General features: G+C 48.5%; 1 protein-coding gene across 3 annotated transcripts in view; it reads left to right on the forward strand.

The window, feature by feature from the left end:
• The window catches only part of LOC119445378 (general transcription factor 3C polypeptide 3), a 501,836-nt gene that overhangs the window by 61,054 nt on the left and 424,040 nt on the right, over window positions 1-16,742 (forward strand). The window lies entirely within an intron of this gene.

The raw sequence follows: 16,742 nt of genomic DNA on the forward strand, positions 1-16,742 counted from the left end.
CACGTCGAGATGGAGACCAAACTAGCACAAGATCACCTGGTTCGTATGCGACATCGCGGTGGCACTGATCGTAACGGCACTTCTGACGTGTTTGGGAAGCAGAGAGACGAAGACAATCTGGCGTGCCTGGGTCGCTGCGGTTATAACATCACGAGCGTACTCCGTCGGCGAGTCGAGTGTGGTCGAAAGAAGAGTCTCGAAAGGCAAGGTCGGTACACGGCCATAGAGAAGGTAAAAGGGCGAATAACCAGCTGTGTCGTGGCGCGAGGAATTGTACGCAAACGTGACAAATGGTAAAGCAGTGTCCCAGTCGCGATGATCGGAGGAAACATACATCGCGAGCATGTCAGTTATTGTCCGGTTCAGGCGTTCAGTAAGACCGTTAGTTTAAGGATGGTAGGCTGTAGTAAGCTTGTGTTTAGTAGCACAGGATCGAAGTAAGTCATCGATGACTTTGGCAAGAAAGTATCGCCCGCGATCGGTGAGAAGTTGACGAGGTGCGCCGTGGTGTAAGATAACGTCGTGAAGCAAGAAGTCAGCGACGTCTGTAGCGCAACTGGTGGGAAGGGCTCTTGTAATGGCATAGCGGGTGGTATAGTCCGTAGCGACGGCAATCCACTTATTTCCGTCGTTTGATATAGGGAATGGTCCGAGAAGATCAACGCCAACGCGAAAAAAAGGGTCGGTCGGTATATCCAGAGGCTGCAGCAGACCAGCGGGATGTACAGCAGGTCGTTTTCGGCGTTGACACGACTCACACGCGGCGACATAGCGACGGACGGAGCGGTTGAGACGGGGCCAGAAAAATCGTCGCCGAATTCGGTCATAGGTCCGAGAGACACCAAGGTGTCCAGCAGTGGGAACGTCGTGCACTTGCTGGAGTACAGTCTGCTGAAGATGAGACGGAATGACGATTAGCAGCTCGGGCCCGTCTGGGTGCATGTTGCGGCGATACAAGGTGTCATTTTGTAGTACGAACATGTGAAGGGATGGGTCAGACGGGTCAGAGAGCAGGCGTTCGATAAGCTGCCGTAACGATTCATCGCGTCGCTGTTCAGCCCCTATGTCTTTCAAGGCGGAAAGCGAGAGGACGCAGATCGGTGCGGCATCCACTAAATCGTTCGGTGCATCGACGGGGTGACGAGACAGGCAGTCGGCGTCCTGATGTAAACGACCCGACTTGTAGACTACAGTGTATGTGTATTCCTGAAGGCGTAGGGCCCAGCGACCGAGGCGTCCGGTGGGATCCTTGAGGGAAGAAAGCCAACAAAGGGCGTGGTGATCGGTTATAACCGTAAATGGTCGACCATATATGTAAGGTCGGAACTTTCCCACAGCCCAAACGAGGGCGAGACATTCCCTCTCAGTAATCGAATAATTGCGCTCAGACGGGGAGAGGAGGCGGCTGGCGTAGGCGATAACGCGGTTGTGCCCACGTTGGCGTTGGGCTAAAATTGCGCCGATGCTGTATCCACTGGCGTCAGTGCGAATTTCTGTCGGAGCAGAAGCGTCAAAATGGGCGAGAACAGGTGGTGTGGTGAGTAGCGTGATGAGGCGCGAGAAAGAAGTCGCTTGTTCAGAGCCCCAGCAGAAAGGAACGTCTTTCTTGAGGAGGTCAGTCAGGGGACGAGCAACATGCGCGAAATTTTGCACAAACCGGCGGAAGTAAGAACAAAGACCGATAAAGCTGCGAACATCTTTGGCAGAGGTCGGTACAGGGAAATTCTGCACTGCACGAACTTTAGCGGGATCGGGGCAAATGCCTGACGAATCGACGAGATGTCCGAGCATGGTTATTTGGCGGTGACCGAAGTGGCACTTGGACGAGTTGAGCTGCAGGCCAGCGGCGCGAAAAACGGAAAGCACAGATGAAAGTCGTTCAAGATGGGCCGCAAAAGTTGGAGAGAATACGATGACGTCATCCAAGTAACACAAGCAGATGGACCATTTCAATCCACGCAAGAGCATGTCCATCATACGTTCAAAGGTCGCCGGGGCATTGCACAAGCCGAAAGGCATTACCCTAAACTGATAGAGGCCGTCAGGTGTAACGAATGCGGTCTTCTCACGGTCCATTTCATCCACGGCAATTTGCCAATATCCGGAGCGAAGGTCTATTGATGAAAAATAAGTGGCACCGTGAAGACAGTCCAGAGCATCGTCGATCCGTGGAAGCGGGTATACATCTTTCTTGGTGATCTGGTTTAGATGACGATAGTCCACGCAGAATCGCCAGCTGTTGTCCTTCTTTTTGACGAGCACAACAGGGGAAGCCCACGGACTGGAAGAGTGTTCAATAATCCCTTTGGCAAGCATTTTGTCAACTTCGCTCTGGATAACTTGTCGCTCAGAGGGCGACACCCGGTATGGGCGTCGGCGAACCGGTGCCGCATCGCCGGTATTTATACGATGCTTCACAACCGTAGTTTGACCCAAAGAGCGATCGTTCAGGTCGAAAATGTCGGCGAAGGACTCGAGGAGGTCATGGAGCTCTGCGGCGGATTGGGGGTCGAGGTCCGGCGCAATCATCTTTGCAATGTCGTCGGCCGGGGCAGATGCAGAAGGCGCAGAACGAGCACTGGTCGAAGATGTAGCAAGAGATAGTGCTGAAATATAGCACTCGCGGGACGGTGACAACGTGGCAAGTGACATCCCTCGAGGAAGTACCTGAGGGCACTGGCCGAAATTGAGGATGGGAAGACAGGTCTGATTGGCCACTACAGAAATGACGGTGTGTGGGAAGGAGACATTGTGGGAAAGCAGGACTGAAGTCGCGGGAGTGAGGACATAGTCTCCGTCTGGAACAGGTGGAGAGGCGAAAACGGTGATGCAGGTTGCTGCTTGGGGAAGAAGACGAATAAAATCCGCAGAACAAAGCTGAGTTGGGGCTTGAGCAGGAAGGTCAATGGAAAGGGGTAGGTCAAGTTGGACAACACCGGCTGAACAGTCAATCAGAGCAGAATGGGTGGTCAAAAAGTCGAGGCCGAGGATCACATCGTGGGGGCAGCGTTCGAGCACACTAAACAAAACGGACGTGTGGCGTCCGGCGACACTGACACGTGCAGCACACATTCCGAGCACAGCCGGAGTTCCACCGTCGGCGACCTGTAGCAGTCGAGTCGGAGAAGGAGTAAGGACTTTCTTCAGGCGCGTCCGAAGGTCAGCACTCATGATGGAAACTTGCGCTCCAGTGTCGATGAGTGCTGTAACAGGCAAACCATCCACATCCACGTCCAAAAGGTTCCGATCAGTAGGCAGGGTCAACAGAGGAATTTCAGGCCGGGGTGCTAGAGCAGCGTCACCTCCCGGAGCTGCCCCAGTCAGTTTCCCGTCGGAGAGCGGCGACGGTAAGCAGGGGACGGGGAACGACGCAGCTGGGGTGAACGGGAGCGGCTACTGTGCGGTGATGATGAGCGGTTAGTCGCAGTGACTCGGGCGTTGTCAGGTGCATCTTCGAACTCGGTGGGGGGCGCAGGCGGGCGAGGATTCAGTGGGGAGCGGCGGTAGGCGGGAAAGCTTGGTCGAGAGAGGGCCGGCCAGGAACTTCGGCAATGGCGAGAGATGTGGCCCACACGTCCACAATAGAAGCAGATGGGTCGGTCATCGTGTGTGCGCCATTCGGCCGGGTTGCGATAGCTCGGGTAAGGACCGCTCTGGTTCCGGTAAACAGGGGCAGAGGCAGCAGACGAAGCGAAGTCAGGACGGTTTGCGGAGCAGATGGATTGCAGACCCACATTGGAAAGTTCTTGGCGAACGACCGATTGTATGAGGGACACGAGCGGCCGGGAATCGTCAAAGCACTGCGTCACTCGTGTGGCAGGAGACGCTGCTTCAATTTCTCGCCGGACTATACGTACGACGTTCTCGGAGGGAGTGGGCTCACGCGGAAGACAAAGGTCTTCACACGTCGATGAAGCAGCGGTGTTGGGTAGGCGCGTGAACTGCTGAACTATGCGGCGACTTTTCGCTTCTTCAAAGCGGCGACATTCGTTAATGATCTCATTGACTGTGTTGATGTTCTTATACACGAGAAGGTTAAACGCGTCATCCGCTATGCCTTTTAAAACGTGACTGACCTTGTCTGCCTCTGTCATGTTCTTATCCACCTTGCGGCAAAGAGCCAAAACGTCCTGGATGTACGCCACTTAAGATTCAGTGGACGTCTGTGCACGGGTCCCAAGGTCCTTCTGAGCAGCACGTTGGCGGCCGATGGGCTTGCCGAACAAATCCCGAAGCTTCTGTTTGCATTGCTCCCAACTGGTAATCTCTTCTTCATGTGTCTCGAACCAGACTCGTGCCGTTTTTTTGAGGTAGTATATTACGTTGGCCAGCATAAGCGTGTTATCCCACCTGTTGCTGGCGCAGACCCGTTCGTAATTTGCCAACCAGTCATCGACGTCAACGTTGTCAATCCCAGAAAACATGCCAGGGTCGCGGGGCTGGGTTAGGATGACCGTCGGTGGCGTCGACGGGGCCGCGGTTGAAGACTCCCCTTCGGACGACATGGCAGCCAGGTTACGTCCGCTGCGGAGCTCCGTCTTGCGCAAGTGAGTACCCCGCACATCCACCAATAATGTTACGGGAAGGAAGAAACGTACTGGTTTTACAGACGGGTTTTAATGGCTACGCAGAGAAGCGAAAACCCAGAATCTTCTTTATCGTCTCCCAGGGCACCAACCATGTCTTCTTCTTTCCACCTTACGCACTGTGACAATATTATTATTATTATTATTATTATTATTATTATTATTATTATTATTATTATTATTATTATGTTTTCCCGGGTTGGAGTCCCACGAGAAATAGTGAGCGACCGTGGAAAGTCGTTCACATCCAACCTTATGCAAGAACTCGGGCGACTACTGTCATTTCGTCAACTTCCTACAACTCCCTATCATCCCATGGCAAACGGACTGGTGGAAAGGTTCAATGGAACTCTCAAACAAATGGTCCGCCGCATGTGCCAAGAATGCCCTAAACAATGGGATAGATACCTGGCTCCCTTGCTTTTCGCATACCGTGAAGTTCCCCAAGCAAGCCTTGGATTCTCGCCATTCGACCTACTTTACGGTCGATTCGTCCGGGGACCGATGTCCATTCTGAAAGAACTGTGGACAGGCGATAACGTTGATGCGGAAACGAAGGCAACTTATGGATACGCTGTAGAGCTCCAGGAGCGCCTGCAAAACACCTGCAAGGTAGCCCATGAAGAACTACAGAAGGCCAAAGTCATACAAAAGAAGTATTACGATAAAAAAACTAGAGTTCGACAGCTATCGCCAGGTGACAAGGTATTACTGCTCCTACCATCAGATAGGAACAAGCTGATTCTGACATGGAAGGGGCCTTTCACAGTCGTCGAAAAACGTAATGAATATGACTATTTGGTAGACCTCGGAGGTCGAATGAACCTATTTCATATCAACCTCCTAAAGAAATACGAGGAAAGGGAGTCCACGGCTGACGTCCTGCAACACGCCGCAGTTACTGTGCAGACGGACAACACAGAGGAGCAAGAAATGCCTTTTGTTGCACTACACCAACGGGAAACATACAAGAATGTGTTAGTAGTAACTGACTTGAGTAACGAGCAGACAGTCCAGATTGATGATCTCCTAAAAGAGTTTCAAGACGTGTTTTCAGATGTGCCGGGCAAGACAAACGTTGTCGAGTGCAAGTTGCGCCTCACAACAGAAACGCCGGTAAATGTACGTCCGTACCCTATACCATTTGCCATCCAAGAAGCTGTAGAACAGGAAGTCCAGGACATGCTAAAGCAAGGTATAATTGAACCCTCCGACTCTCCTTATCAAGCACCTATCGTCGTGGTGAAGAAAAAAGACGGGAGCATACGGCTTTGCATTGACTTCAGACAGCTGAATTGAGTTGTGGTTACGGACAACGAACCCATACCTCGGGTGGACATGATGTTTGCCAAACTGGGTCAAAGCCAATACTTTTCGAAGTTCGATTTCACAAAAGGGTATTGGCAGGTGCCTATGCACGAAGCATCGAAGCCCCTCACTGCGTTTCAAGCTTCTTCTGGGCTGTACCAATTCAGATTTATGCCTTTCGGCATCAAGGCCGCACCTGCGGTGTTCACTCGACTCATGAGACGAGTGGTAGAAGGAATACCGAACATATATCACTATTTTGACGATGTGCTAATAGCCACACAAACCTGGGACGAGCACATTACCACTCTCACCAAGTTCCTGAAACGTGTTCGTGCAGCTCATTTGACCATAAAGCCCTCAAAAAGTGAGGTTGCCTTTGCTTCGGTAAAGTTCTTAGGACATATCGTCGGGAACAATCTTCTCCGGCCACAGATTGAGACATTAGAGAAGATTCAGGCTGCAAAGCGACCGCAGACGAAGAAAGAAGTTCGCTCCTTTCTTGGCTTAACGGGTTATTACAGAGATTTCATCCCAAACTATTCTGCTGTGGCAGTACCTCTAACAGAACTCACCAAGAAGCGAGGTCCGAATAAGGTCATCTGGGAAGAATGCCATCAACAAGCTTTTGAAACGTTGCGACGCCTGCTATCGTCTAGTCCGGTTTTACGATCACCGGAGTTACAAGAGCCCTTCATATTGCGCACGGATGCATCTTTGTCCAGTGTTGGCGCCGTCTTACTGCAGCGTCACGACGGGGTGCTACATCCAGTAGCCTATGCCAGCCGTAAACTCCTCGCACGAGAAACCCGCTACTCAACCATCGAGAGAGAAGCCCTGGCACTTGTGTGGGCTATTCAAAAGTTTCATGTGTACCTCTTCGGCAAACGTTTCGTGCTGCAAACGGACCACCAGCCTCTCGCTTACATAAACTCTGCCAAACATATGAATAGCCGAGTGCTCCGCTGGAGTCTCTTGCTAACGGAATACGACTTCGTGGTTGAATACATTAAGGGCGCCGAAAACATAGGTGCTGACTACCTCAGCCGCGGTGGACTTCTGGACGTCTCATCCTTTTCGGTTCATCATTTATAAATGAACTCACTTGTGTATTTTTTTTTCTAAAAGTTGTTTTTTTTAACAACTTTCTTGAGCGGGGGGATATTGTGGGGAAAGGACACAATATTTTTTTATATATTTTTTTTACGTGTAGTCCGAGACATGTGGACTCAGTAGAAGTGCCTACCAAAGTGAAGAAAACGAGCTGAGGGCAGGTGGCACGGGAGCTGGAAGAAAAAAGAACAAAAAACGACGAAAAAGAAGTGCTATGTGGCGAACGTGCGGAGGAGCTCGAGCGGCGAAGCCACGGTGGCAGCAGATAGGGTGCGACGCTCGGGAAGAAGAGCTCGGGCCGTGGTTCCTGCTGCGTCCGAGTGACCAAGGCGTGCCTACCCGGGCCAGATGCGGAGGCCTGTTCCGGGACCAAGGACGAGGCCTGCTGAGCAGCTCCTGCCAGGGCGCAGTTGCTGAGGGCTGTTCTTGGTCGAGGCCTACTGAGGTGCTGTCCGCGTGGGCCGACCCTGGGTCGCGGTCCTCGTGAGTTGCGGACGGACAACGCAGTGGTGTCCTCAACTTAGCCAGGCGCCGCACACGGTACCGCAGCCGTGTGCCGGCGGCGGTCCCAGCAGCAGCAACCGTGCCACCTCTGCCTCGGCTCGCCTTGGCGACCGTACCGCGGCAACGACAAGCGAGTCGATCGTCACGACCGAAACCGTGAGATGGTTTTTTCGGAACTCTTGACGCGCCGAACGGTGGTGTAGGACTGAGCGTCACGTACATCGGTGGGCATGTGAAAATCCGTTGTGACATTGTTTTGTTTTCTTTTCATTTCCTTTCCTTGCCCATCGTGTGTTTGAAAGAAAAACATTTTTTTTTGCCTACTAGCGTTTCTTGTGCGTTTTTCTCGTCTCAAGACACAAACAAGTGACGAACGTCCATAATCATCACACACAGAAATTTTAATCAAAGTAATTTGGCTTTTATCGAGAAAAAAAAATTTTGAATTTGAGTCCCACCATTGCATTATCTTGATTCGCGCTTCAGCTTCACCTGATAGTATGTTGGCGGGAAGTGCAAACCAACTGAACATGGCGGTGTATCCATAAAATATGGTTTTCAGTTCTTTCTTGCGATTTCAAACATAAGTAAAAATGTAACAATATCATATAAATAACCGAAAGCCCCCAATTATAAACAGCTGTACTTGGTGCATGCTGGATTGACAATCAGTTGGCTTAAAAAAATGTCACAGTTTCGCCCTAAGGGCGAAGCAATGCATGCGATAGCAACACAGCAATGTCATACGAAGTAAGGTGAGCGGCTTTGGTAGCAATATGAATTGTAGTAAACATGAGCTGATTAAGTAAGCAGGTGTGCTGCGGCGTAAGTAGACCGACATGAAGAGAGACTCGATGACCACGAGAAGGCGCGTGTGAAACGGTGGTGTTGATGAGAAGCGCTTCCCGTGGGCAGCGCGCGTGCGAAGGGACACACCTGTAGCGCTGCACTGCCGATCCGGGCAGCATTACATGTGTAGCGTGCGTTGGAAAATGTGACCCGACTATTACTAACTGAATGAACAAGCGTGGTGTGAGCGCGCACAAACAAACATGAAGAGATCACACTGAATGACTGCAGACAACGACTGTCAAAACGCTGGCAGCAAGCATACGCCGCTGCGGGCGAAGGTACGTGCGGTCTATCGCTTCAACAGAAACTGAGCCGCGAATGCACGCGGCGCATAGAGGTCAGAGCCGTGTGGAGATAAGAGACGGTGCGGCGAGCGACGAGCGCGGTTGTTGGCAGAAGAAAAGTGCCCCCCCCCCCGCTTCCTCCGGCGCTGGCTTCCCGCTTCCTTGCTTGCGCGTGGGAGAGATAAGAGACCGTGCGGTCGAGCGACGAGCGCGGTTGTTGGCACAGTAGAAGTGCCCCCCCCCCCGCTCCCTCCGGCGCTGGCTTCCCGCTTCGTTGCTTGCGCGTGGGGGATTGAGTGCGTTCGCTCTCCGTGATAGCGCGCGTCCCAGCACGCTTGCGCTGGGGCATACGGCGCGCGGTGAAGATTTTATCTATACGGAACCTCACGGCGACGGCGACGACGACGGCGACGGCGACGGCTACGGCGACGGCTACGGCGACGGCTACGGCGACGGCTACGGCGACGGCGACGCCGACGGCAGAAATCCGGTTGAAGTGTCCATATAATTGCTATCGCAATAAAAGAAATGAAGTCTCAACCATGAGGATTTGGTGGCTAGGTGTGCCGACCGAGCATAGTTCACCACTTCTGCGCATCATCACGCAAAATGGCCGCTGCAATCAGTTGAATCAGCGGCACTTGTTGTCTGGTACTTGTGGTAGACGGAGCGCAACAAATAAAGCACGCAGAATGAAAAACTGTCATCTGTAGTTGTCAGCTTGTGCAATTAGGAGATACAGCTCTCTGTTATTGCGTGTTTGCAAGTTCCTTAAATACGTTGAAGCTTCTACGACGAAAAGATGAGCGGCATGGTTAGTGTAATTTAATCACCGATGTCGAATAAGCGGAGTTCGCACCAAATAGTGGCACTATTTCTGCTTCAGAGAAGATCAGCAGGCACACTTATTTCTTTGCCGTGCGAAATCACAGGTGTCTAAAGCAGCATTGTTCTCTGCGCCGACAAGAGCAGCAGCGGACACCGCTTCTTGGCGAAGGAAGCTTTTAGGAGCAGCTTCTCAAGTGCGCGACTTCACCCATTTTGTCGACTAAGAAAGGTTTACCAAAGGTGCAATGATATAGTGCTTCAGATCATCTTTATAATATGATGTCCAAGAAAATGAGAGTGGACATTATTAGGAACTGTGATCACACAATGTGATTATGACCGAAAACCCTCGAGAGATCAGAGCAACAAGCTACAAATGAACCCTGCGCAAATTTTGACGTTGAGATTTTTGTGCCAGCACTTGCGAAGCTTGTCATTGCGTATGCATTGCATCATGCTCGGTAACTGGATCTGGAACTGGAAGGTTCCACGGTTGCTGCATTTTCTCATTGAGCGAAATTAGTTTTTAACATCACGCTCAATAATGTTCGATATGAAGCATGTGAATTTCTATGCAAGGAACAGACAGCTGCATTCTAGAACTCTGCAGGAACGTTCGCTTGTTCCTGAAATATACGAAATATATGGTTTTGAGGATGTATCACTAAGCTTTAGGAAAGGCAAACGACAATTAATTACACGGGCGCTGTAAATTCAGCCCCAAGGGCCACATCCTTGCTCCAAACGGAGTTCGCTTACCAGCCGTGATGAATGGGTAGTTATCATTATGTTGCTGATTACGAGGTCATGGACTCCTTTATCTGCCATAGCGGCCTCGTTCTAATAGGGTCGGAATACAAAACGCTCGTGTACTTAGGTTTAGGCCCACGTTAACGTATCTCAGGTGGTATTCCAGAATGCCCAACTGTGGCGTCTCTCATAGCTAGCCCATGTGTTTCTGGACGTTGAAAATTATTTGATTCGAAAGATACTTGGCTGCACCAAACCCATGAAAACACTGCTCACTAGTTCACGGCCTAAAACTCCAAAACTGCTCCGCACTTGTTCAAAACCGCTAAAGCTTTAGTGTGAGGTTCTAAATCTTGCATAGAAGCTAAAAAAGTAGTTCCAGCACTTCATGTTTTCTGACAATAGCGCAATTAGTACATGTTTTGTGATACAATCATTGCCACGCCATCATGATCATACACTTGTCGTCATCCCGTTGTCCTCTTGCAGTTGTCATGCCACTAACGTCACAGCAGCGTCATCATACAGTCATCATGCATTCGTTGCATGCTGTTATCAAGATGCCGTCGCGGTCCATCGTCATCATTGCACATCTGACTCTCGTCATGCCGTCACCGTCATACCGTTATCGTCATGCCATCTTTGTCACGCTGTCATTTCACCATCGTCACACTTCAGTATCGTCATCCCATTGTGGTCATGATATGCTCTTTATAAAACATTTGTCAATCTATCGACGTCATGCCTTGTTAGTCATTCTATCATAATCATTCTGTCACCATTCAATCATGATTACGCCAGCGTTGTCATGGCATTGTTGTCATTGTCACAAATATGCTATCACGCGTCCTTTGTCATACCATCGTCGTCTTTTGTCATGCCGTCGTTGTCGTTCCCTTGTCTTCATTCGGTTGTCGTCATACAGCTGTTGTCATGCCATCATCGTCATTCCAATGTCCTTATAAGGATGGAATAACGACGACAACATAATTTAGGAATCGACGTCTCATTGTTGTCATGCTATCTTTCTTACACACCTTGGTCCTTATTCCTTCTTCGTCAATTCATCGTAACTACGTTGGTGTCGTACATTCGTCCTCAGGTCTCCGCGCTGATGGGCGACCTTGGCAAGCGAGTGCCATAGCAAAGTTAGCCGATACCTAAGTATGTGGCATACAGCCGAAGCAACGAAACTCTACAATTTACCACTATTTGTAGTAAATAAACGTGACCTTATAAATATGGTTTGTCACTACATTGCTCGATTGTTATTCACATTACCATTGACAGTCATCACAAGATGAGTTCTGCCACAACTTTTTATACAAAAAACAAAAGATGTGAGCTTTTAGAGCAACTACAGTGTAGACCGCTTATAACGTAAGTCGCCGGAGTCGCGAATATCTGCACTATAAGCGGTACCGCACTATAACCAAAACAACGATTTTCAAGCACTGCACGTATGCAGAACATGTAGACCAAGCATGTAGACACGCTTTGTACTATCGCGTGCACATCGCGATTATGTTTTCGCCAGTGAGCTGGCGAAACATAATCGCGATGTAGCCGGTGGTCTTCAAGCTTGACAGCTTTGCACCGAGTCAAAACGAAACAGTTTGCCGCAACCGCTGCGGAAAAAACCGTGACCACTATCGACATGATTATGAACGGCGACTTTGCGGTGCTGAAGGCACGCGCCCGACGCACGCACAGAGTCTGGACGAATTAACTACCGTTCGCTGCAACAACTGCAGTCGAAACCGCGGTCGCTATCTATGCGATCATCGATGGCAACTACGCAGTTTGTTTTTTTAGGCACGTGGCTGACGCGCATACCGAGTAAAAATGAAACTACTGTTCGCCGCAACCGCTGCAGAGAAAACCGCGGCCACTATCGACGTGATCGTGGATGACGACTACGCAGTTACGAAAGCCCGCGGCCAATGCGGTGTTATGCGCAGCGGTAAACGCAAGAATACAGGCTTTAAAGACACAAATAGGCTCGAAGCGTTCCGGCGTTGCTGTCATTTACTTACGATTTCAACTGATGGCTGTGGCGATGCGGACTCCGCCTCTTCGTTTCGGTTGGACGCTAGCGCTGTTCTTGCTCTTTTGTGTCGCACATTTGCGGCGCTCATCGCTCACCGAGCTCCGAAAGTAGTCCGGATTAACTGATGTGCGGCCGAATAAGTCCGAATTAACGAGAGTTTGATTGCATTGAATAATGCATACGCCGGCCGGCAGCACACATCTTTTTGAGAAGCGTGCTCGCGCCGCACTTGTCGGCGAGATTTTTCCGTGGAAGCCGCATTATAACCGGTATTTCGTCTCACGCGGCTGCACTGTAAGCGGTATGCATATTCATGGAGTGCTATGGGAAAATTAACGGGAGTCTGAAAAGACCGTACTATATCCGGTCCTGCACTATAAGCGGTTACGTTATAAGCGGTCTATGCTGTATTTAGAATTAACCCCAGCAATGCGAGAGAACTACAAACCATTAGACTTCGACATAATTGTGTTTCAGCTTCAGTGGACAAGGTCCTGTAAAAGTGATCAATGAAATCTATGAAAACTAGCAAGGTGTTGTGGAATTCGTACCAACCTGCAAAGCACGTTCATCTAAACGCTTAAAATATTTGTAGAACCAAGCAAAGAAACAAAGCACAGAAGAAAAAGGGTCGTTATAAAAACTACAAGCAGTTTTTATTTGTTCTCCAAAGTGCTCTTATACATGACTGGCTTAAACTTAATTGTAACAAAACAGCTCTTCCACCTGAGCAGCATCTGACTACACTAGATACATAGTATAAGACGAGACTGAACTGCTCTTACATTATAGGGTCATTCCATGCCAACTGTCCCAACCGAGCGCTCGAGAAAAATAATTTCTTTACAAAAATTGAAAAAAAAAATTACACATATATAAGCATTACTTGTACAGTATTTTCCCAAAATATTTTGAACAGAACAAAATTTTTTGGCAGGTGAAAGCCATCTGAATTGTACAAATGGTGGAAAACTAGGTGCAAAAAACAAATTCGCCAAAAATCGATCATTTTGCACATTCTTCTTTCATTATAAAACAGTTTCATAAGATAACTTTGTGATTCCTTCGCACCGAGGCGAAATGCCCAAATTATACCATTTTTGGGAATTTTTTCACAAAGATCGGTCAGGGAAGAAACCTGCAATTACCTTTATAGAACTTTCCCTAAAACGTATTATCTTCGAAAATTTTATTTCGGCTATGTTCTGCGCACAGGCTCTAAAATAAAAGCGTGAATTTGGCAAAAACGCTATTTTCGCCTATGTTTAGATGTTGGTAACACACTAAGCTAGCTAGCCCTTGAAAAAATAAGCAGAAAAGCGGATATAACTGAGAAGCATGACAACTTTCGTCAGAGAAATTTTAATCAAAGTAATTTGCATTGTTATCGAGAAAAAAAATTTTTAATTTGAGTCCCACCATAGCTTTATCTTGGTTCGCGCTTTGGCTTCACCTGATAACATGTTGGCGGGAAATACAAACTAACTGAATATGGCGGTGTATTCATAGCATATGGTTTTCGGTTCTTTCTTCCATAATGTATTTTTTGTATATTACATATAAATGCTATTTCAAACGTAAGTAAAAATCTAACAATATCGTTGGCTTGAATACCCCAATGCCCCCAATAATAAACAGCTGTACTTGGTGCATGCTGGTCTGACAATCAGTTGGCTTAAAAAGAAATGAAGTCTCAAGCATGAGGATGTGGTAGCTAGGCGTGCCGACCGAGTGTAGTTCACCACTTCTTCGCATCATGACGCAAAAAATGGCGCTGCGCTCAGTTCTCCTGCTTTCGTCCATACGCAGTTTTCGTCCATACGCAGGGAAGACAAAATGTGTGTTTGAGGATTTATCACTGCCGCCGATTTCAGTCATGATGTACGCTTCAAATACCATTCTGTGAAGTGCAAGCAATGATGTATGAGTATATAACAACCTATGGCATGAAGAGAGTCGGAGGATGTTACGATGATGGCACGACAGACGACAACTGGGTAAAGAAGCGGGTATGACAATGACGGCATGAGCTTGACGACTGTGTGATGACCATGGCATGATAAGGATGGCATGACAAAGCTGGAATGACAACGATGCGATGACCACAACGATATCGCGACCCCAAACGTGGGTGCAAAGGGTGCAGATAATTCAGCTATGCACACACGATATCCTAAGGCTCATCAAAGGCTAAGCAGTGAACATGATCACTGAAACATATTCTGGCTTAAAGTCGCTTTTCATTGCATGGGTATGCCAACTGAAGGAGGTGCAACTGAGGCATAAAGTCCCGATCATGTTTTGACTGATGTAAAATCAAGTGACTGAAACAAAACCATACATAGTTTGTGAGCCAGCAAATTACTTTCGATTTATTGCTATAAATGCACAGTAACCTGTGGCACCACTTGCAGCTTTACATATGAACTTGTAATGTACAATGTTTGCAGTGCAATCTTTTTGGTTTATGCATGGATACGTTTCTAGATGGCTATATCTTGGCTGATGGTCCTGCCAAATGCCACCTGTCAAAATGGCGAATGAAAGCAATTGTTGTGTTCAGTTGCCCCCCCCTTTTTTGATAGCATGATTATCGTATACCTTGCTTTCATAAGCTGAACAGTCATCTACTGATTTGGTGCAGGCTGTGAGAGCCATTTCTCAGTGGGTCTGGGATGATTGACAAGCCACGTTGTTGCCAAATTTTTGTTAAAAGCTTACCAAATAATAACACTAACTGAGTGTAGGCTGGTATTTTTCTAATCTCTATTTCCATTCATGTGACAGGTTGGCTGCTACTGGTGAAAACAAAGGACAAATTTCTTATTTTTGAATTTCACGCCAAAATCTAACAATATCGTTGGCTTGAATACCCCAATGCCCCCAATAATAAACAGCTGTACTTGGTGCATGCTGGTCTGACAATCAGTTGGCTTAAAAAGAAATGAAGTCTCAAGCATGAGGATGTGGTAGCTAGGCGTGCCGACCGAGTGTAGTTCACCACTTCTTCGCATCATGACGCAAAAATGGCGCTGCGCTCAGTTCTCCTGCTTTCGTCCATACGCAGTTTTCGTCCATACGCAGGGAAGACAAAATGTGTGTTTGAGGATTTATCACTGCCGCCGATTTCAGTCATGATGTACGCTTCAAATACCATTCTGTGAAGTGCAAGCAATGATGTATGAGTATATAACAACCATGGCATGAAGAGAGTCGGAGGATGTTACGATGATGGCACGACAGACGACAACTGGGTAAAGAAGCGGGTATGACAATGACGGCATGAGCTTGACGACTGTGTGATGACCATGGCATGATAAGGATGGCATGACAAAGCTAGACAGCCAGCGGGTCCTGAGGGACTAGCCGGCAGGTCTCCGCCGGCTAGTGCCTCAGGACCTCAATAAAAGTTCGTTGTCTGTCTGCCACGCCAAAATTGCAGTGCTGATACATCAGTGTGACATGACTGATTTGGAAGAATTTTCTTGTATTTGGGCTCTTTTTGGTGCAGAAAATGTCTTGGAAAGCTTTCTGGATTCAATGCAGCATTGGATCACTGCCATTGATGCCTTGCGATGCGTCATGCGGTGCGTGGCTTCCCAGGCCTCCTCATGCAATTTACTATTTAACCAGCTGCTTCCATTCTGAGAAAGAGCAATGTTGCTGAAATGTCTGTACAGTGGTTCATCTCCGATTTCTGTCTTTTGAGTTCTTTGGCTTACTCAGGCATTGAGTTGTACATTGTACATTTGTTGTTGCAGCATGAAATGGTAAACCACCATGATGTACATGTCCACAGACAGCTTGCTGCTTAAGTAGTCGTGCTAACATATGAGTTGATTTAGAAGAACTTCTTGCTGGGCGAGTTGGTGCATAGCTGTATCGGGAAGCGTTGCGCTTACAAACGGACAAACACAGGAAAAAAGACGTAAACGGATAGAGCACAAACTTTCAACTGGTTTTTTATTTGTGTAGAAGCCACAATATATAGACTGCTTTGACACGTGCCCCAAAAAGGAAGGGGGGGGAATGGGAGAAGGAGGGGGAGGGTTGCAAATCAAGCCTACCTCAATTTAACAGCAGCTGCGCAGAAATTATTTTCCGCTCGATACAGGGTAACAGAAGTGTCACTTATGGGGCACGTGTCAAAGCAGTCTATATTGTGGCTTCTACACAAATTAAAAACCAGTTGAAAGTTTGCGCTCTATCCGTTGTGGGGGTCTTCCCCAACCCGTAGCGCGTGTGATCGCAGCTACGTAGGGTTCGGGCGAATAAGGCAACAAGCGAGTCAACTCAACAACGTTTATTGCTGTTGGCAATAAAACACTCTTGCAGAGGGAAGTCCGCTCTGTATAATAAGTAATAAAATAGGCTTGCCTCGTCGCGTGTGGTAGTCACGCGAACGAGGTCACTCACGGGTTTCAGCGGGTAAATCCGTATGGGCAGGTATAATCAAGCGAGGTCAGA

Source organism: Dermacentor silvarum, chromosome 3, assembly GCF_013339745.2.
Source record: "Dermacentor silvarum isolate Dsil-2018 chromosome 3, BIME_Dsil_1.4, whole genome shotgun sequence".
Classification (NCBI taxonomy): domain Eukaryota; kingdom Metazoa; phylum Arthropoda; class Arachnida; order Ixodida; family Ixodidae; genus Dermacentor; species Dermacentor silvarum.